Genomic DNA, 21,079 nt, shown 5'->3' with positions numbered 1-21,079 from the left:
TACATATGTTTAAATTCATGGAATCCCAAGGTATAATGAATTAGGGATGTGAATCGTTTTTTGACGATTTAAAATATCGTCCGATATATTTTAAATCGTTAGGGCCACGATACAATACCAATTCCCCCGATTTATCGTCAAAAAATCGTAAATCGGGGGAAGGGGGAGGGCAGGAAAACCGGCACACTAAAACCCCCTAAAACCAACCCCGACCCTTTAAATTAAATCCCCCACCCTCCCGAACCCCCCCCAAATGCCTTAAATTACCTGGGGGTCCAGCGGCGGTCCGGAACGGCCTCCTGCAATTGAATCGTGTTGTCTTCAGCCGGCGCCATTCTGCACCGCCATTTTGCAAAATGGCGGCGCAAAATGGCGGCGGCCATAGACCAACACGATTCGACTGCAGGAGGTCGTTCCGGACCCCCGCTGGACTTTTGGCAAGTCTTGTGGGGGTCAGGAGGCCCCCCCAAGCTGGCCAAAAGTCCCTGGGGGTCCAGCGGGGGTCCGGGAGCGATCTCCTGCCGCGAATCGTTTTCCGTACGGAAAATGGCGCCGGCAGGAGATCGACTGCAGGAGGTCGTTCAGCCGGGGTCCGGAACCCCCGCTGGACCCCCCAGCGGCAAAATGGCCGCTGGACCCCCCAGGTAATTTAAGGCATTTGGGGGGGGGGGTTCGGGAGGGTGGGGGATTTAATTTAAAGGGTCGGGGGTGGGTTTTAGGGGGTTTTAGTGTGCCGGTTCATGATTTTAACGATTTTCACGATACTCTAAACACCCAAACGGCGACGATACGATTCCCTCCCCCTCCCAGCCGAAATTGATCGTTAAGACGATCGAGGACACGATTCACATCTCTATAATGAATAGTGCACCGACTGCAGTTGCTTTGAATGGACATAATTAGCATCAATATCAATGTGATCGATTCACCCATTTTGCCACTGGAAAACATCTGGAGGCAAATTAATATTCAGACAAGTCCTCAAAGAAAAACTTTTGCGGTTCACTCCCAGAGCAGTCCGTGTTCGGGTGACCAAATGGTGGCAAATTGCACCAAAAAGAGCATGTAATGAAGGAGATGCATAATACATTAACTATTTCATTTCCCCATACATGTGCTTCATTATCGCCTTTTCTGATAAGCAAAATAATTTTATGCTGGCAAAATCTGCACATGCTGGGGAATCCATTCTAAGCATGCATGGGCTATGACAGTATAATATCAGGGCCAGGCCCGTGCAACCATTAGGCGGGACTAGGCGGCCGCCTAGGGTAGTGTCAGTGGGTAGGGTGCCACCAGGTTACAAGAGGCGCCATTTTCAAAATGTGAAAGAAGCAGTGACAGCAGTCACAGAGCACTTGCTAAGTTTGTGACGAGAGAGAGAGAAAGCACTGTAAGAGGGTGACCATAACTCTATATCTACCACTGTCAAAGTGCAAATTCAGCTCTGGTTGGGGAGGAGGGGGCAGTGTTACATTGGTCAGCCTAGGGCGCTAGAGACCCTTGCACCAGCGCTGATCAGGGCTAGAAACCAAAAATGCTTGCCCTGATTTCATTACCAATTTAATCTCTTTTGCACAGTCTCTGAAACACTTATTCCTATGAAGCCAGGGCAAATAAGTGGGGATAATAGCAGCACTTAACCACATGTGGAAAAACTGCTTACTACAGTTAGTAAAGAAAGCTGTAGAGTATGAGGAATTGTTGGCAAGTAAGCTCAGCTTGTGTAGAAATGTCCATAAACACACTTATTCATATCTACACTTTTTCCTGCAATCTTCATCACATTTCTCCTCTCCAAGAAGGCACAGCCTTCACTGTATACCAAAGACTTTTCACATGTACACCCTACTCTATCTTCCGTTCCTAAATTGCTGTCATATTCTCATTAACTCCCAAGATTTTTCTATTCTGGACAGCAGAGTTAGGGGCATTGGCCAGGGGCGCGGCATCTCTAATTCATGAGAGCTCCGTCACCTATCCTGAATCCCTTTATTATGTCCCGGGTTCTGAACTCTGGAATTCACTCCCCTGTGGACTAAAAGAGAAATCTTTTTTAAAATTTTGGAAGATGGTAAAGTGTCCTGTTTTATTTATTTATTTATTTATTTATGTTAAGCTTTTCTATACCGACATTCATGATAAAATCACATCATGTCGGTTTATAATTAACAAGGGGAGTGATAACCTTGAAACATTTAACAAGTGGAGAGAGGTGAGAAAGTTACAATAAAACAAGGGGAGCGTGAACTGGGAGAAGAAAGAAAGAATCCGGAATAGTTTTGGGGGAAGAAGAGGAAAACAACTATTTACATAGAGCTGGAATGTATCTTGATGGTTGTTGCAGTCAGTCCGTTAGGCCCGTTGGGAGAGTCAGTGAGATTCAAGAAAGGCTTGTCTAAATAACCATGTCTTAAGTCTTTTTCTAAATGTTAGTAAGCATGGTTCCTGTCTGAGGTCTGGAGGAATTGCGTTCCATATAGATGGTCCCGCCGTAGAGAAGGTCCGTTCCCTGAAGGAGAGGTGGTGTGTCACTTTGGATTGGGGAACATGTAGGGCTCCTCTGTAGGCTTCTCTGATAGGTCTGGATGAGGAGTGTAGTCTGAGTGGGATTTGAAGGCTAAGAGAGGCTTGGGTATGGGTGGTTTTATGGATGATGGTAATGGACTTGTGGATGATTCTGAAATTTATTGGTAGCCAGTGCAGATTTTTGAGAATGGGAGAGATGCGGTCTCTTCTTCTGGTGTTTGTCAGAATTCTGGCTACTGCGTTTTGAAGCATCTGAAGAGGTTTAATGGAGGAGGAAGGGAGCCCTAGCAAGATAGAGTTGCAGTAATCTATCTTGGAGAAAATAACGGCTTGGAGAACCGTTCTAAAGTCTTGGAAGTGAAGGAGTGGTTTGATTCTTTTTAATACTTGCAGTTTGTAGAAGCCGTCCTTGGTGGTGCAGTTGATAAATGATTTTAAATTCAACCGGTTATCGATTAATACTCCTAGGTCTCTTGCTTGGGAGACAAAGATGTTAGATGGTGCACTTTGTGTGATATTACTGTTTTCTGGGGAGATGAGGAGGTGTTCGTTTTCGCTGAGTTTAGTATCAGGTTTAAACTGGAGAGGAGAAGGTTGATCTCTTGTCGGCAGGTTTCCCAGTGCTCGAGAGTTTTTGTAATGGATTCTTTGATGGGGGATCAGTATTTGTACATCGTCGGCGTACAAGAAGTGTTTTAGTTTAAGGTTGGTAAGCAGCTGGCAAAGTGGAAGAAGGTGGGGGAAAGGGAGGAACCTTGCAGAACTCCTAGTGATGAGTCACAGTGGAGGAATTCTTTGTTATTGATTTTGACCTTGTAACCTCTGTTACTCAGGAAAGATTTGAACCATGAAAATGCCATTCCTGTTATTCCGATGTCTGCCAGTTGGTTAAGAAGGATGGAATGGTTGACGGGGTCGAAGGCCGCAGACAGGTCGAGGAGAATTAGTATAAAGGATTGGCCTTTGTTCAGCCCATGATGAGGTAGTCAGTCAGAGAAATGAGAAGGGTTTCGGTATTTAACGCCTTGCGGAACCCGTATTGGGTGGGGTGTAGTATTTTATGATCAAAGTAATCGGAAAGTTGAGAGTTGACTAATTTTTCCATTATCTTGGCCACAAAAGGAAGATTGGAAAAAGGGCGGAAATTGTTGGGATCTTTAGGATCCAGATTCAGTTTCTTTAGGAGAGGTTTAAGCGATGCCAGTTTTAGAGCATCTGGGAAGATTCCCTGAGATAAGGAACAGTTTATGATATCTGCCAAGGGTTTGGAGATGGTGTCAGGTACTAGCAGGAGCAGTTTTGTAGGGATTTGGTCGAATGGATGGGACAAGGGTTTCATTTTCTTTACTAGCGATTGGATCTCTGAAGCAGTGGTGAGTTCAAACGCTTCAAGGGAGATGTTCTTGTTGGAGAGATGGTAGGAGCTAGTAGTAGAGGAGGGGCTAGGGGGTAGCAGAGTTAAGAGGTTGGAGATTTTGTTTTGGAAGAACAGCGCTAGTTCGTCAGCTTTGGATTGTGCTTGGTCGTTAGGGATTGTTGGGGCGTTAGCTTGTGTTAGATCAGCTATGTAAGAAAATAATGCTTTGGCGTCAAAGATAAGGTCGTGAATCTTGTTAGCATAGAGATCTCTTTTTGCCCTTAGGGTGGAGTTCTTGTAGAGGTGGAGAGCGAGTTTGTATGTGGATAGTGTGCTAGAGCAAGGGGTTTTGCGCCAATTGTTTTCTTTCTGTCTGAGGTTTTGTTTGAGTTTTTGGAGTTTGTTGGTGAACCACGGTTGTCTTTTTGGGGAGTTGGGGTTGAGTTGTTTTTTTGCTAGAGGACATAATTTGTTTGCTGCAGTCTCTGTAATGTTGCTCCAAGATAGAAGGTCTGAGTTAGGGTCTGAAAGGTCAATATGCGGAAGTTCATTAGCCAAGTGGTTGCTGAGGACTTCTGAGGAGCAGGGTCTTCTGTAAAGGAACGAAGATTGAATGGGGAGGGTGGCACAGGTTTCTGTCATAGTGAAGATGGCGGAGATTAATGAGTGATCCGACCAAGGGACCTGAGTACATTCCGGAGGGGATGAGTGCGTAATTCCAGCTTTAATGAAAATAAGGTCCAGAGTGTGGCCTGCTTTGTGGGTGGGCTTATTGATGATCTGTTTGAAGCCCATAGCTGAGAGGGTGGTGAAAAAGGCCTCACAGTTGGTTGTGAGTGTGGTGCTGTCGACATGTAGGTTAAAATCACCTAGGATCATTGCCGGAGAGTCCAGATTCATGTGTTTTGCAATAATTTCTACGATGGGTGCGGCATCAGATTCAAGAATCCCTGGCGGTGCGTAGACAAGAAGGATTTGGAGCTGGTCTGTTTTGAAAAGGCCAATTTCTAGTTTTGAGTCGGATGTTATTGGGAGTTGGGAGAATCTCAGCTCTTTTTTGGCTGCTAGAAGAATTCCCCCGCCTCTTTTCTTTTGTCGGGGAAGGGAAAAGAAATTGTAAAGCTGTGTGGGGAGTTGATTTATTAGAGCTATGTCTGTTGGTTTGACCCAAGTTTCCGTATGGCGCAGATGTCCGGTTTGGAATCTAGTAGGTAGTCATTAAGAATCAGAGATTTCTTGGTAAGAGATTGTGCATTGAATAATGTAAATGAGAATAGAGTGAGGCCTAGTAGTTGAGTAAAAGGTGAAATCATGATAGGGATGAGGGTTTTGCCTGTATGAAGTTGTGATTGCCTTGTTTCTTTTCTTGTGGTGATGAGACTGTGGTGAAGAATAGGGATTGGGAGACCTGGAGGCATTGTGATAGGGTTGAGTGCTTGAGGAGGTTGGATGAATGCTGGAGGAAGTTGGATGAGTGCTGGAGGAAGCTGGATGAATGCTTTGATGAATGCTGGAGGAAGCTGAATGAGTGCTGGAGGAAGCTGGATGAATGCTTGAAGAGGTTGGATGAGTGCTGGAGGGAGCTGAATGAATGCTTGAAGAGGTTGGATGAATGCTGGAGGAAGCTGGATGAGTTCTAGAGGAAGCTGGATAAAGGCTTGAAGAGGTTGAATGAATGCTAGAGGAAGCTGAATGAGTGGTAGAAGAGGCTGTGTGAATAAGAATGCTAGAGAAGGGATGATTGAAGCAGTGCTGGGAGGAGGCTGTCTGCTAAGGGCAAGGCCCTGGTCCTGGGTCCTGGGACCTACAAGCTTTCCCTGATATGGAACAGACACATGTTTTAAAATGATTCTTTACATCTTTTAACTGTAGTGAAACTTGCTTTTACCCTTTTTTTTTTTTTTTTTTTTTTTTTAAAGATGAAGGCTTTTATAGTATTCCTTTTAGCTTTTATTTTTTTTTATAACTTTTAATATATTACAAACATAAATCACATTATCCAATATTTATAGGCAATCTTATTGAGAAATAACATAATATCATTCACATAATTCCCTTAACATAATAAAAATTATAAACCTTTCTCAATAAGAACTAATAATGGCGGGGGCTCATAATTTTCCAAATAAATTTTTCATAATAATTCATTATGAGAAGGGATCCTAATTTTCACATTTTCTAATGCCTTTTCAGTTGATATTATCTGGTTTTCTATTGGACTTGATTTATCCTTCAGAAAATTATCCAAATGAGGTGGCTCAGTAAATATACGTTTTTTACCCTGGTAATTAATAAAAGATTTCGAAGGATACTTTAAATAAAACATTGCACCAATTTCCAAAGTTCTACTTTTAAGTGCCAGAAATTGTCTCCTGTGGACCTGCGTGGGTCTTGAGACATCTGGAAAAATAAACACCTTTTGGCCACAAAATTTATTCCTAAAGAATTTCTCCAATAATACATCTCTCTCTCTCTCTCTCTCTCTCTCTCTCTCTAAATTGAAAGATACAAAAAGTATTGTTCTCTTGTTTATAATGTCTATAGATTCTTCTAAAAAGGTTGATATACCAATAAAATTTTCTTCCACTAAATCTGTACCTTTGTTAACCCGTGTAAAATAATATATTTTAGAAATAGATGGAATGTCTTTATCATCATACATCAAAATCTCTTTTAAATATTTTACCAGCATTTCTTTAGGTGACAATAACCTTGTGACAGGAAAATTAACTAGTCTTAAGTTCTTTATCCTCAATAAATTTTCTACATTTTCTAATTCAAGATGTAACATTTTACTATCCCCAATAAACATACTTTCTATATTTTGCACGGAACTTATCTTTACAGACAGTTCTTTCAAAGATGACTCTACCTCAGTCAATCTTTTACCCTGATTGACTATAGATATGCTATTAACATTTACTAGAGATGAAAGAGAGGAATTGACTTGAGTTAAATTAGAGTCCAATTTTACCAAGTCTCTCCACAAGTCTCCCAGATTCACAATGGCAGGATCAACAGAATCTATCTGAGAGCTACCAATGTTAACAGCAAGGTTTTCCTCCCCTGCTTCTTCTTCACAGGGGGTTGGTAATGCCTCTGCCAATGATTGTTGTGACTCAAGTTCACTCACATTTAGCGGTGCAGTCCCAGCTTGTAGTACTTCTCTCGCTGCTCCTGGAGGTTGTGGAGGTGTAGGCCCATTGCCTGGACTTAAAGATGTATCCGAAGTACTCTGCAAACGGTCCATTGCTGGCATGCCCTGCCGATTTGTGAGCGTCCATGGGACCAATCCTAGGTGTGGATGGTGAAGAGGTAACAAACCTCGCTTTTCTCTTCCTTCCCATTACACAATAACTTCCAGACTGCACGTTGTTTCTTGCGGTCATTTGCAGTCAAAGCCGGTCTAAGCCATGCGCGCCTTCGGCATGCGCGGCTTAGGCAGCGTGCCGGTGTGCCTCGGGATTTAAAGATCCCGGCCCTGGTGATGACGTCAAGCTCTCTGGGTCAGCTGTTCTCTCACTCCACAGTGGTCTTTGATATTATTCAGCTGCGTTCTCAGTCACAGAGTCTCTTACCAGGACGGCTTGATATCCCTTTCTCACCCACAGCCAGCCCCACTGAAACGCCGGCATGCCTCGGGATTTAAAGATCCCGGGCCCTGGTGATGACATCGAGCTCTCTGGGTCAGCTGTTCTCTCGCTCCACAGCAGTCTTTGATATTATTCAGCTGCGTTCTCAATCACAGAGTCTCTTACCAGGACAGCTTGATATCCCTTTCTCACCCACAGCCAGCCCCCTTAGCTTTTATTTAAGATATGTTATGATGATGTATTATCATAATTTAATTTTTGGGCACTATGAGAGTAAAGGGTGAAGGAAATGATGTGAAGATAAATTATTGGACAAATTCAAACTCAGGTAATTGTATTAGTAACAGCCATGGGATATTATATGGAGGCTTTGAGATCTCCTAGCAATAACATGTGTAAGGATTGATATGTGAATTTCATGGAGAAGGAAGGTAATTTATTTTTATGCAGGCAAATTGCGATTTATTTTTGTACTGTTTTACATTTTTTTGTTTTATGTATATTTTAGCTGTTATAGTTATTTACATTTATGATTGTATGAATGTTTGCTGTAAACTGCATAGACATTTTGATCTGTGGTATATAAATTTTATATAAATAAATAAATACCAGATACAGGGGAGTCTGCCTTTTGCAATACCTTTATACCTTATACAACACAACCAGCATACAAATTGACTGGCATAGTGCCATCCACACCTGGGTGCCCTGCATACCTTCTGCTGTTACTGCTCTGAACAGGGATGCATACCAGTGTTCAGGGAGGCTATTATTCCACAGAACAGCCAATGGCCATGTGCAGGCCAGCCTGGACCCTGACTCTTTCTGGTTTGAGGGCAAAAGTGAACTATCCTGCCACATGATCATTCATAGAACTGATTTAGAGGAGGATAGGGTTCCTGCTTGATTAAAGGAGAATCCTATGGATGGTATAAGGGTCAAAGGACCAGCTTTAGCTGGTGCAGTTGATCTACCCTATGAATATTTCCCTTCAGATGTCTGCCATCCATGTGTGTGCGAGTGTCTCTTTTCATGTGGTTTCTTTCATGTTCTTGTCTGCCATACTAGCGTGAAATTTACTATGTTCTCTTTAAGAACATAAGAACATGCCATACTGGGTCAGACCAAGGGTTCATCAAGCCCAGCATCCTGTTTCCAACAGTGGCCAATTCAGGCCATAAGAACCTGGCAAGTACCCAAAAACTAAGTCTTTCCCCTTGCACATGCCATTTTGCAAACTTGCTTGTGTCCCTGCTGTACAGTTTATAAAATAGTAGTATTAATCTCTGCATGTCAACTTATGTGCATAAGTGCAATATCATGGATAGGTTTGAAAGTTAGGCTCCCAGTCTGGGATTTGAAGAATGTTGCTCTGGGATAGGTAGACAGTTTGCCCTTTATCTCAAAGCAGGTACAATGGTAGATAATGGGATATTGTAATCCACTGCAATCAATGCACTTCTGATTGGCCTAGTTGGATTATTGAAATTTTGTAGTTCTCATGTGATCCACACATTGATTAACTGCTTTCCCAGTTGAGTAAAGAAAGGGTATTCTCTTTCTCATTATCTGCTGTTCTAATCAAGATGATTTCTTATTCAAACAACAAAGCTGGCAATTGCACCAACATCAATCAAATTGAAAAAATGATCATGGCCATGGGAAAATTCACTGCTTATCTCTGGGATAAGCAGCATGGAATCTATCAACCTTTTGGGATCCATTCTGGTACTTGTGAACTGGATTGGACACTGTTGGAAACAGGATACTAGGCTAGATGGATCTTTGATCTGACCCAAAGTGGCAAATCTCATGTTGTTAGGATGTGGGGTTTTTTTGTGTTTGCAAGTAGTCAGGCATACTAAGTAACCCAGGACATCCACCTCACCTTTGGTTTTGCTTTAGTCTATATATTTTTTTTTCATTCTCCCAACTTCTGTCATGTCATAGCATCATTACTGCTTTGGACTTCCTGGAAACATATGAAACTACGATGAGATCCTCATCAAAAGGAAAGATGGATGAGAACTTATCTCGTTTGGGCTCAGGCTGCATTTCATTTGGAATGTCAGTCATGATTCTCCTGATGGTGCCCAGGTAAATCAGGTTTTTCCCTTAGCAAGTTTTCAGCTAGGTCTGTGCTGATGAAAAAAGTTATCACGACAACTTTCCTTCCTCATTTGTACCATGGCCAAAGAAGATTCTGTACAGTATGGCTGCCTAATTGTTCATGCTACTCTGCACAGCTTGTTTGCCCAATTATATATCCCTTTTTGTGAGGTACAATGTTGCTGCACCACTGCACCTCCAAATCTTTGAGGGTTTGCTGGATATGTACAGTCCAAGAAACAGACTCCTGAAAGCTACCAAGTGCTCGTCTTCAGTCAGGTATATCCCTGGCACATACCATTTTCAAAGTTCCTTTACAAACAGTGACCACATATCAGGGAATACAGAAAACCTGTCCACATCTCTCCTTTACCTCCTCTCCTCCTGCATATATTTGTTATCAAAATGCATGTGCACCTCTGTTTCTTTGGATCCATCCAGACTCTTTGTGACATGAACACAAATAATGATGCCCTGTGTATAGAGAACATTGCTTTTTTGACCTCTGTGGCACAACGCATTGAAATGAGGAGGCCTATTTATACCTTCAGTTCATCGCCATCCAACTGTTTATATGTTATCAGGATGACTTTTGTTCCACTCCCTGAACTTATATTCTGCATCCATTTTTGTTTCTCTCACAAATTATTATCAAACATAAATAGACCAAAGTTTCTGAAATATTGTCCTGGCTTGCTCATGTGGTCCATCTCATTCATAAACAATGTCTTTGGCCACCATTTTGCCTTTCCACCTGCTGAGGAGCTTTTGGCCACAATCTTCAATTTCTCATGGTGACAGTATCCAGGATATTATTAGGAGGTGATAACTGTAGTTGCCTGAACTATGAATCCCTAGCTCTGACTCTGTCATGCCCCATATAATTGAAGGACTTGACCTCTTCACGCTGGCGCCACCAACTCCTCCCTATCACTGCTGGATGAACTCATGGTAAATGTGATCATCAGGTTCAGTGCAGTCACCATTCTCTAGATGAAAATCTGGATCATTATCATTGGAATATCTCTCAAATGATGAATCACTGCTATTATCCTTGAAAAATAGTCTGATCATTTCGTCAGACATACAGCTCCAGTTCCTTGATTCTGAGGACTGTACCCCATACTTATGTGCTTCAGGAAAGGATGCAAGTGAATTGTTTGAGAGTTAAAAAAAGGTGATGATTCCAGGCTTGCTGAACTTGGGAAGGCCTTCATGAGGCTAAGGTGTATAAATACTGAAATTTTCTGAAGGCAGAGTTGAGACTTCAGATGAGCTGATCAGAGGCAGAAAAGCAAGATTTTGTTTCTTGCAAAAAAGTACTTTGCTTTCAATGACCAACATAACAAATCTGGGGTTATAGTGAATTATGAACACACACGAACTCATAGCTCATCCACAAAAAAACATGCTGACTCATCTCTGAAACCTGATACTGATTGTTTTGCAAGTTAACCCCTTATTGGAAAATCCATTCAGGTGAGGATACAGCTGGACTTCCTCTAGGTGTCCATTTGGATCCTGCCAGATTTTTAAGTACTGACACCAAAGCATTTATGTTAAAAAAAAAAAAACAAAAAACAAAAAAAAACAAAAAACAAAAAAACAGTGGTAGTATGTTCTAGGGCAGGGGTGGGCATGTCCGGTCCTCGAGGGCTGCAAACCAGTCGGGTTTTCAGGATACCCCTAATGAATATGCATGAAATAGATTTGCATACAACTGAGGCAGTGTGTATGCAGGTCTCTCTCATGCATATTCATTAAGGATATCCTGAAAACCCGACTGGTTTGCAGCCCTCGAGGACCGGAATTGCCCACCCCTGTTCTAGGGAGTCAGTGACAAATACCTAAAATGATAACATTATGGAAACAAAACCAAATTATTCATCATTTAAGAAGCTGTGGGGTCGAAATGTTCTCCATAACCTGTGGTTAGGATATAATGAATACTTAAGAGGTAAATATTCAAAGCTGAATGTCTAGGTAAGTTAGCTGGATAAGACCTATCCAACTAACTTACAATGGACATTCAACAGCACAGCTATGCTGCTGAATATCTCCATAAAAATTACTAGTTAGCCTGATAAGATTTATCTAGCTAACTTTAAACCTGCTATTAAGCAGGTCTAACTTATCCATTTAACTTAACTAGATAAGTCTGAATATTGGCACTTATCTGGCTAACTAAACTAGATTAGTAGCTCCTCCTTGAACCACCCACATCCGGTCCACTAGTTATCTAGCTAAGTGGCGACTGCTGAATGCAGCCGGATATTCAGCCACCGCCATTTAGCCATATAAGTTGCTACATGTCCAGCTAAATAGCGCTGAATATCAGTCTAAGAGTTTTTGACTTAAAATAAAAAAAAAGTTCCCTTGCAAACACCACATATGTCAAATTTTATCCTGGCCTTTTTTTTTCACCATCCATATAAAACATGAAAAACATAGCATCACTGATCTTGCGAGCTATCAAACATTATAAATGCAATGGCCAAAGCATCACAGTCAGTTTGGATGAAATGAGCAGTAGTCAATTTTTTTCAGAACTTGTTTGAACTCTTTGCTAAGCATCTGTTCAAAAGAAAACTAAATAATAGGAAAAGCAAGTACCAACAGTGCTTCCTTGCTCTTAGTTGTCTAACCACTCATTTCTAATAAGAAAAAATAAATCAACAGCTTAATATTAGTGTTCCTGTTCATATTGTAATTCTAAAATCAATGCTGAACATCAGTACAGAGCCAAATTAGCATTTTTAAATGTTGCTTCAGCAGTCCTTCTGGCCATCTCTAGCTCACAGCACAAGAACATAAGAACTGCCTGCTATGTTTTCAGGCTGTCACTTTAGCTTCAAACTCAAACAATGCTTTAATGACTCTCAGTGTACTGTCTAATTGAAAACAAAACAACAAAAAAATTACTTTAAATTATTCAACACCTGGTGTAGTAAAAATTTGGCATCCCTAAGAAGTAATTACAATAATCTACAGAAATTATTCTAGACTGGGTTAACATATTGCTGGTGCCTCCTTGAAAATAAGACTATAGGAAGTCATTCTAGGGTAGGCTAATGGTCTATCAAGCCCAGCATTCTGTCTCCAACAGTAGCTAGTCCCAGTTACCTGGAAGTACCTGTCAACTCTCAATAGGAAAATCTCTTTTATATTGCTGTCCCCAAGAATTTAGAGGTGGAGAAACCAAAGTCTAGCTAATATTTTTTTGTATGAACCTGTCTTCCAGATACTTGTTCAAACTCTTTAAAAACTTAATCAAATTATTAGCCTTGCCCACATTTTCTAGCAGTAAGTTCCATAATTTTGTTTGTTGACTGAAAAAATACTTGTGTAAATTACCTAGTTGTAATATTGTTTGATCGTGTAAATAATAATTCCCTATTAACCTGTTCCATACCTCACACAATTCTGTAAATCTTTCATATCGTCCCCCACCCCAAGTCATCTAGTCTCAAAACTAAAGAGTCCTATCTATAGCTTTTATTCATGAGTGAGCTGATCTATCCCTGTAATTATTTTTGTTGCCTTTCTCTGTACCTTTATGGTTCTGCTATATCTTTTATAAGGTGTGGTGACTAGAATTGCACACAATACTTAGTGTGGCTGTACTATAGATCAATACAAAGGCATTATTATATTCCTAGTGTTTTCTTTTAATTTGATACTCATAAAACAAAACAAATGGTTTACTGGTCACATATTTCAAAAAAATTGTCAATGTAACACAATTTGTGAATTTAACTCTTTTTCTAACAAAATGTACGTAGGACTGACACTCAATGGGCTCATAAAATTGTAAAAAGCCCCTTTAAGTTGAAAGTCCACTTTTCGTTATTTCAAATTTTTTATAAAAACTTATTTTGTAAATATGTATCAATTCCTCTTTTTAAGATTCCAAAAACAATGTCCCAATTCTTAGGAGCAATTTATCTTATTCAAGTGAGCTTCACACTGTAACTGTACTTATCTTGTCATTAGAAGTCCAATCTGACCCCAACACGATATCATGTTTTGATCGTCCATCTGCCTCAGGGGATATCTCATTTCGAATGCTCACATCTTTCAAACTCGAACGGGACAAACTACATCACTTCATCTAAACTGTCAGTCTTTTAATTTGAATCATTCATAACATTATATTTGCCTTTTTGGCTGCTGTTCAGTAGTAAGTTGTAAAATTTCAGCATGTTGTCCATAATGACCTCAAGGTCAGTTTCCTAGGTAGTAACTCCTAATATGAAATTCAGCATTTTGTATTCAGTTAGAATTATTGTTCTCTATGGGACAAATTTTACAATCTATGCGCGGGTGTAGATTTGTTGGCGCAAACCGGCACCAACAAATCTACGCCCGATTTTATAACATACGCGCGCTGCCGCGTGCATGTTATAAAATCCAGGGTCGGCGCATGCAAGGGTGTGTACAATTGTGCAACTTGCGTGCGCCAAGCCGCGCAGCCTGCCTCTGTTCCCTCCGAGGCCGCTCCGAAATCGGAGCGGCCTCAGAGGGAACTTTCCTACCGCCTCCCCCCACCTTCCCCTATCTAACCCATCCCCCAGCCCTACCTAAATCCCCCCCTACCTTTATTTGAGAATTTACGCCTGCCTCTGTGCAGGCGTAACTTGTGCGCACCGGCTAGCTGCCGGCGCGCGGTCCCTTGGCATGGCAGCTGTTCCGGAGGCCTCGGCCCTGCCCCCGGAATGCCCCCAGGCCAGCGCCCTGGGACAAACACGCGTCCCGGGGCTTGCACGCACCGCCGAGCCTATGCAAGATAGGCTAGGCGTGCACAGGGGCAGGTTGGGGCAGCTTTTCGGGGGTTACACGCGTAACCCTTTGAAAATCTGCCCCTATATGTATCATTTTGCACTTGTCCACATTAAATTTCATGTGCCATTTAGATTCTCAGTTCCCTAGTCTATTGTCCTCCTGTAATTCCTTGCAATCAGCTCATGTTTTAAACATATTTTAAATTTTGTGTCTTTTGCCATTTTGATTACTTCACATATTGCTCCTTTTTCTAGATTATTAATACAAATGTTAACACTGGTCAGAATACAGATCCCTGGGCACTTCACTATTTCCTTCTATCCATTTGGGGGACACTTCACTATTTCCTATCAATTGGGAAAATTGACCATTAAGATTAACTCTCGCTTTCCTATCTTTTATTCATTACTAATTCATAATAGATCTTTGATCCCATCCCATGACTTTGTAATTTCCTGAGGAGTCTCTCATGTGGGACTCTATCAAATGCCTTCTGAAGATCCAGGTACACTACATTGACCAGTTCATCCATATCCACATGTTTATTTACACCTTCAAAGAATAAGACAAAACTTCCTTTTGGTAAAAGTGTAGCATTTTCCCATTATTCCATGCCTGTCCTTAAGCCCAGTAATTGTGTTCTTAACTATAGTTAGGGACCTTCATTTTCATTTTTATTTTATTTTTCTTGGGAATCTCAATGTTATAATAAAATGACTTTGTTTTAAGAAACAGGGAGAAAATTAATGGAAAAGTAACTTTTCCACTGATTTTTTTTGGTTATAATATTGCAATTCCAAGGAAAAAATAAAATAAAAACTGAAACAAAGGTCTTTAACTATGGTTTCTACCATTTTACCTGGCACAGACATCAGGCTTATTGGTCTGCAGTTTTCTGCATCAACTATGGAGCCCTTTTTAATAACTTGGCATTACATAGGCTACCCTCCAGTCTTCAGATATAGTATCAGATTGTAATGGTAGGTTACAGACTACCTGGAGCAGATCTGCAATTTCATATTTGAGTTCTATTAGAACTTTGATGTGAATCTGATCTGATTTGGCTTATTTGTTACTATTTAGCTTGTCAATTTGCTCTAATATATCTTCCATCAGAAGTTATTTGCTTCTGTTCCTCTAAGGGATGAATCTCCCTATCATCTTCAGTAAAAACTGAAGCAAATAATTTAGCATTATTGTGAAGGCTTTGTCTTCTCTGAGTGCCTCTTTTACCCACCCCTTGGTATTCTAGTGCCCAAATGAATCCCTTGCTTTTGATAAAAACATTTTTTTGACTCTCTGGCAAGCTTCTTCTCAAGTTCTTTGGCCTGCCTTATTAATATTTTACATCTGTCTTGCTCTTTCCTATTTATCTCATTTGGACTTGCTTTCTATTTCTTAAAAAAAAAATACGGGCGTTTTGCTTTAATAGCTTCTATCACAGCACCGTTTAACCATGCTGGTAGGTGTTTTGTCTTTGACTTATTTTATTGCATGGAATACATTTTATCTGGACTTCCAAGATGTCATTTTTAAACAATGTCCTTGCCTCCTGCAGCTTTTTAACCCTTGCAACGGCCTCTGTTAGATTTCTTCTGATTGATTTTTTTATTTTAGCAAAGTCCCTCTTTTTTAAATTGAATGATAATGCAATAGTTGTACTTAATATTCTTTCTTTTGTGATTGTTTCAAATTTGATTGCATTATGAACATTATTGCAAAGCATCCCTACCTCCATTACACCTTTCAACAGGTCCTGCGAATCACTAAGAACTCAATATAAGATACCGTATTTTTCGCTCCATAAGACGCACTTTTTTTCCCCCAAAGGTGGGGGGAAAATGTATGTGCGTCTTATGGAGCGAATATAAAAAAAAAAACCAAACAAAAATCTAACAAACACCCCCCCGACTCCCCCAAGACCTGCCGACTTAATTTCCTACAACCCCCCCCCCCCCCCAAGACCTGACTAATTTCCTGCAACCCCCCACCCTCCTGACCCCCCAAGACCTGCCAAACGTCCCTGGTGGTCCAGCGGGGGTCCGGGAATGATCTCCTGGGCGTGGGCCGTCGGCTGCCAGTAAACAAAATGGCGCCGACGGCCCTATGCCCTCACTATGTCACTGAGACCGACCGCTGCTATTGGTCGGTCTCAGTGACATAGTTAGGGCATAGGGCCGTCGGCGCCATTTTGTTTACTGGCAGCTGACGGCCCTATGCCCTCACTATGTCACTGAGACCGATCGCTGCTATTGGTCGGTCTCAGTGACATAGTGAGGGCATAGGGCCGTCAGCTGCCAGTAAACAAAATGGCGCTGACGGCCCTATGCCCTCACTATGTCACTGAGACCGACCGCTGCTATTGGTCGGTCTCAGTGACATAGTGAGGGCATAGGGCCGTCGGCGCCATTTTGTTTACTGGCAGCCGACGGCTCACGCCCAGGAGATCGTTCCCGGACCGCTCCTGGACCCCCGCTGGACCACCAGGGACGTTTGGCAGGTCTTGGGGGGGTCAGGAGGGTGGGGGGTTGCAGGAAATTAATTCGGCAGGTCTTGGGGGGGTCAGGGGGGTGGAGGTTGTTAATTTAAAGGGTTGGGATGGGGGGGGGGGTTTTGGGGGTTCTCACAGAAAGAAAAATTTTCTGATCTGGGGAGTGGACCGAAATGGCCCTCCCCAGACCCGAAAACAAAATGGGGAGAAAAAAAAAAACTATGCACTCCCCTAATTTGCTCCATAAGACGCCCAGACGCAGAGCCGGTTTAGCACAATTTTTTTTTTTTTAATTTTCCCCCTCTGAATCCTAGGTGCGTCTTATGGTCAGGTGCGTCTTATGGAGCGAAAAATACGGTAGTTCCCCTTTTCATCACTTTCCAGGACTGGCTGCTTTATGAAGTCATTTATGGCATCTAAAAAGGTTATCTCCCTTGCATACCCTGATGAGATATTCACCCATTTATTAGAATAAATCCTCATTATTATTGTTTAGCCACATTTATTGTTTCTCATCTTTATTAGCATTTCATAGTCTGTTTCATCTCGCATGGAATTTCTATCCATAGAGATTCTAGAATGCAGGTTAGTTCCTGTTGAACTTTTATCCTACTTGACTCTAATGCTTACCATATAATGCCACTCCATCCCCAATTCAATCTGCGCTGCCATTTTGATATAATTTCTACCCTGGCATATCAGTGTGCTAATGGCAATCTTCTTTCCACCAGGTCTCTGAGATGCCTGTTATTTCTAGTATCTTCATATAATGCCATATATTCTAATTCTCCAGTCTTAATTTTTAGACTTCTGACATTTTCATACAGATGAGTACATTTGTTTTGTAATCATTGCTTGTTTATTCCTAGCAGTTGATTTAGCTGTTTTTGATAAATTAATATTTGTCTGCTTCACATTTATATCCACCTGAACTACCTCAGCTTTTACTATCTTCTCTTTATTGGAAAATTCTGATTTCTCTTTTGTAACATTATCCTTTGAAGATGACCTTGGTATGAACAATGCACTCCTAAATGACTGTCAGATTTCCCTAATAATCTAGTTTAAAAGCTTCTCTTTTTCATTTTTAATTGTTAGCTCTAGGAGACGGGTTCCATCGTGGTTAAGCTGAAGTCCATCCCATCAGTATAAGCTCCCCCTTTTCCCAGTTCTTATCAAATCTAAGCTGCCCACCTTGCACCATTGCCTCAACCCTGCATTGAGACTATGTTCAGGCTGCCTCTGGGATCCTGCATGTCAAACTGGGAGCATTTATTTATTTATTTAAAAATTGTTCTATACCGTCGTTAAGTTAAATACCATCACAACGGTTTACAGAAAGGCACGATAAAGAGAAATATGGGTGGTATAGATTACAAATTACTCGTGTGCCATCATAGTACGGTAACAATGTAAAATAATAAACTAGGTGTGTAAGTTAAACCTGATTGTTAGGAACAAATTAGGCAGTTTGATTTTAACATTAATGTGCTTATGTAGGTTACTAAAAACTTCTAGCTTGGTGCATCCTTATCGCTCAACTATTCTGAGAATGCTACCCTGGAGGTTATGAATTTCAAGCTCCTACCTAAAATCCTAAATTTGCCTTTCAGAAACTCCATCCTATACTTTCTTATGTTGTTAGAACTCATATGTACTATGACAATGGGCTCCTCCCCAGCACTCCCTAAACTTCTATCTAGGTAACATATGAGATCCACTGCCTTTCCACCAACAGATAAGTTACCAAGAGATCCTCACTCCCACTAGCCACCCAGCTATCTATGTTTTTAATAATGGATTAGCCAATATTAGTAGTCCTATGGCATACATCTCTGGAGACACATCCTTGCTGCAAAAAGATAGCTTAACGTGGATGGCAGATTCTGGCTACAGGATCATGTTTTTCTACTGCAAAGTGATAGCCTCCTTCCTGTAGATCTTGCTCTGCTCTCCTATGTACCTGATGGTCTCCTCTATATACCTCTGTCTGCCACTCTAGCTTCCAGAGACCAGACTCATTGTCTAAGAGCTTTGAGCTCTTTGTATTGGGTACAACAAGCTCAATCACACTCTTCTCAGCAAGCAAACCAGTTTAGCAAGTTGGACAGGCTCCAATTTTTGTCCAGTGCAAAGTCCTGTTGCCCACCAGCTCTTGCTTTAGCAGCAACTCTCTTGAGGGTTATATCTGCTATATGTGACTATTTCATTATGCCCAGTTCAGCAGCATTGATAATTCATAATGCACTATCTATTCCACCTATTGTCCTACCCCCTTCATCAAAATAGTAAGGATTCTTTCTGTATTCTACAACTCGATCTCTTCTGAAGTCATCACATTCAATTTAAAGATAATTTTAATTTTCTATACATGTATCCATTGCTGAAACAGATTCCATACTAAAATGGTAAATTTAGTGCAGAGCTATGCATAATTCTGTATAGAGAGCATTTGAGGATGCCTTAGGATACCTGTGTGGTTTTGGTCCATATTCAGGCTCTTACCTCTGGTTACTATGTGACTTGAAATACTGCAGAATAATATGGAATTTATTAGCAGATAATGCTTATGCCCTGAGTGAGTAAGACTGTACATTCCCATGAGTAGTACTGTATTACTACTCATTTAATAAACATTATTACTGTATTTTTATGATCTGATCCCCCTTTCCCCCCCAAAAAAAACCATATTGGCACTCAAAGTGACTCTTGAATAAACATTCTTAATATTTCAGACTGCAACATGTGTGATGGCTTTCTGAAAAATATGCTTTCATTATAACTTAATGTAACTTATTGCTTTACAGAGTAAAGTTTTCCCTAAGTTAATAATTATTTAAGGGATTTTGTTATGTTTTGTTTTTGCAGGGAAATCAGCAGTCAGGTGGTGGTTAATGAATTAAAAGTATTTTAAGAACAGGTTTTGCAACTGTTGTCATGGAGTCTGAGTTAAATCCAAATCTTACCTGAGAGCCAGCAGGAATTATTGCAAAGACAAAGGCTTCTGGTGGGAGTTAGGGCAACACTCTGTTGTGTGTGTGCTAACTAGTAAACCATGATTAATGGTGGAATTGTCATCATCTTAGTTCTGTCAGAGTTTTATGTATCCTTTCAATCCATTTTGAGCATAAAAGTCAAACTTAAGGTGTGCTGTCTTGCTGCCTACCATGGTTTTGTAGTTATTTTCTCTTAAAGGACGTAAACTATAATGATCATATTTTAACAAGGTAATGAATCATCTATTAAATCCAAAGAAATCTAGACATCTAGAGTCCTCTCAAAATATCCTGCCATGCTGATCAGACCCAAATTAGATAGATAACATTTTAGCCAGCTGAAAAGTTATCTAGCTAACTCAGGGGCAGGTTGGGATGTTCCTGGGCAGAGGGGCCGATGCAATACAGTGCGCTCATACGAGTGCACTCCCTGAAACATGCCGAATTGGACAATTTTGTTGAAGTTTTCCAATTCTGCAAAAACGAATGCACATCTTTAAGTAGGTGCTAATCCCCCTATTGCATTAGGGGATAGATTAGCGCCTACTTAATAGAGATGTGCATTCGTTTTTGCCGAATTGGAAAATTTCAACAAAATTGTCCAATTCGGCATGTTTCAGGAAGCCTGAAAAATGATCGGGATTTTCCCATTTTTTTCGTGAAAATTTCTTTTTCGGATTAGTGCGCGCTACCTCCCCGTTAGTGCACGCTAACTCCCCGTTAGTGCGCACTAACAAAAAGTAACAACATTTAACAGTTTTTGTTAGTGCGCGCTAATGGGGAGTTAGCGCGCTCTAACTCAAAAAATGATTTTGCACGAAAAAAAAGACCCGAATCGCAAAAAATGACATTTCCTGTGGTGGCCAAAAAACGAAGAAAGACACGAATACAAAAAACGATCCACATCTCTATTTAACCCGCGTCTAATGTGGAGTGAATGAGGCTATTACTCATTCACTCCGTATTCAAAAAAATAAATGTGCGTGACGTTAACGCCTGCCTGGAGCAGGCATTAATAGCTGAGCGCATGTAAAAGAAGTATAGAAAAGCAGAAAAAACTGCTTTTCTGTACTTCTTCAGTAAAAAAAAACCGCAACAAAAAAATAAATACCTCGGCAGACCGCTGAGTCATGAAGACCGACGTCAGTATACTCAGCATCGGTTTTCATAACCAGCCGTCTGCCAGTAATGAAAACGGACGCCGAGTGCGGGCGCCTGTGCG

General features: G+C 41.1%; 1 protein-coding gene across 1 annotated transcript in view; it reads left to right on the top strand.

The window, feature by feature from the left end:
- Positions 1–21,079, top strand: part of CHSY3 (chondroitin sulfate synthase 3) — a gene marked incomplete at its 5' end in the record, with an annotated part of 477,961 nt that overhangs the window by 352,507 nt on the left and 104,375 nt on the right. The window lies entirely within an intron of this gene.

The sequence above is a fragment of the Rhinatrema bivittatum genome, chromosome 1 (genome assembly GCF_901001135.1).
Source record: "Rhinatrema bivittatum chromosome 1, aRhiBiv1.1, whole genome shotgun sequence".
Classification (NCBI taxonomy): domain Eukaryota; kingdom Metazoa; phylum Chordata; class Amphibia; order Gymnophiona; family Rhinatrematidae; genus Rhinatrema; species Rhinatrema bivittatum.
The sequence above is the reverse complement of the archived record's forward strand: the minus strand, read 5'-3'. Positions and strand labels throughout refer to the sequence as shown.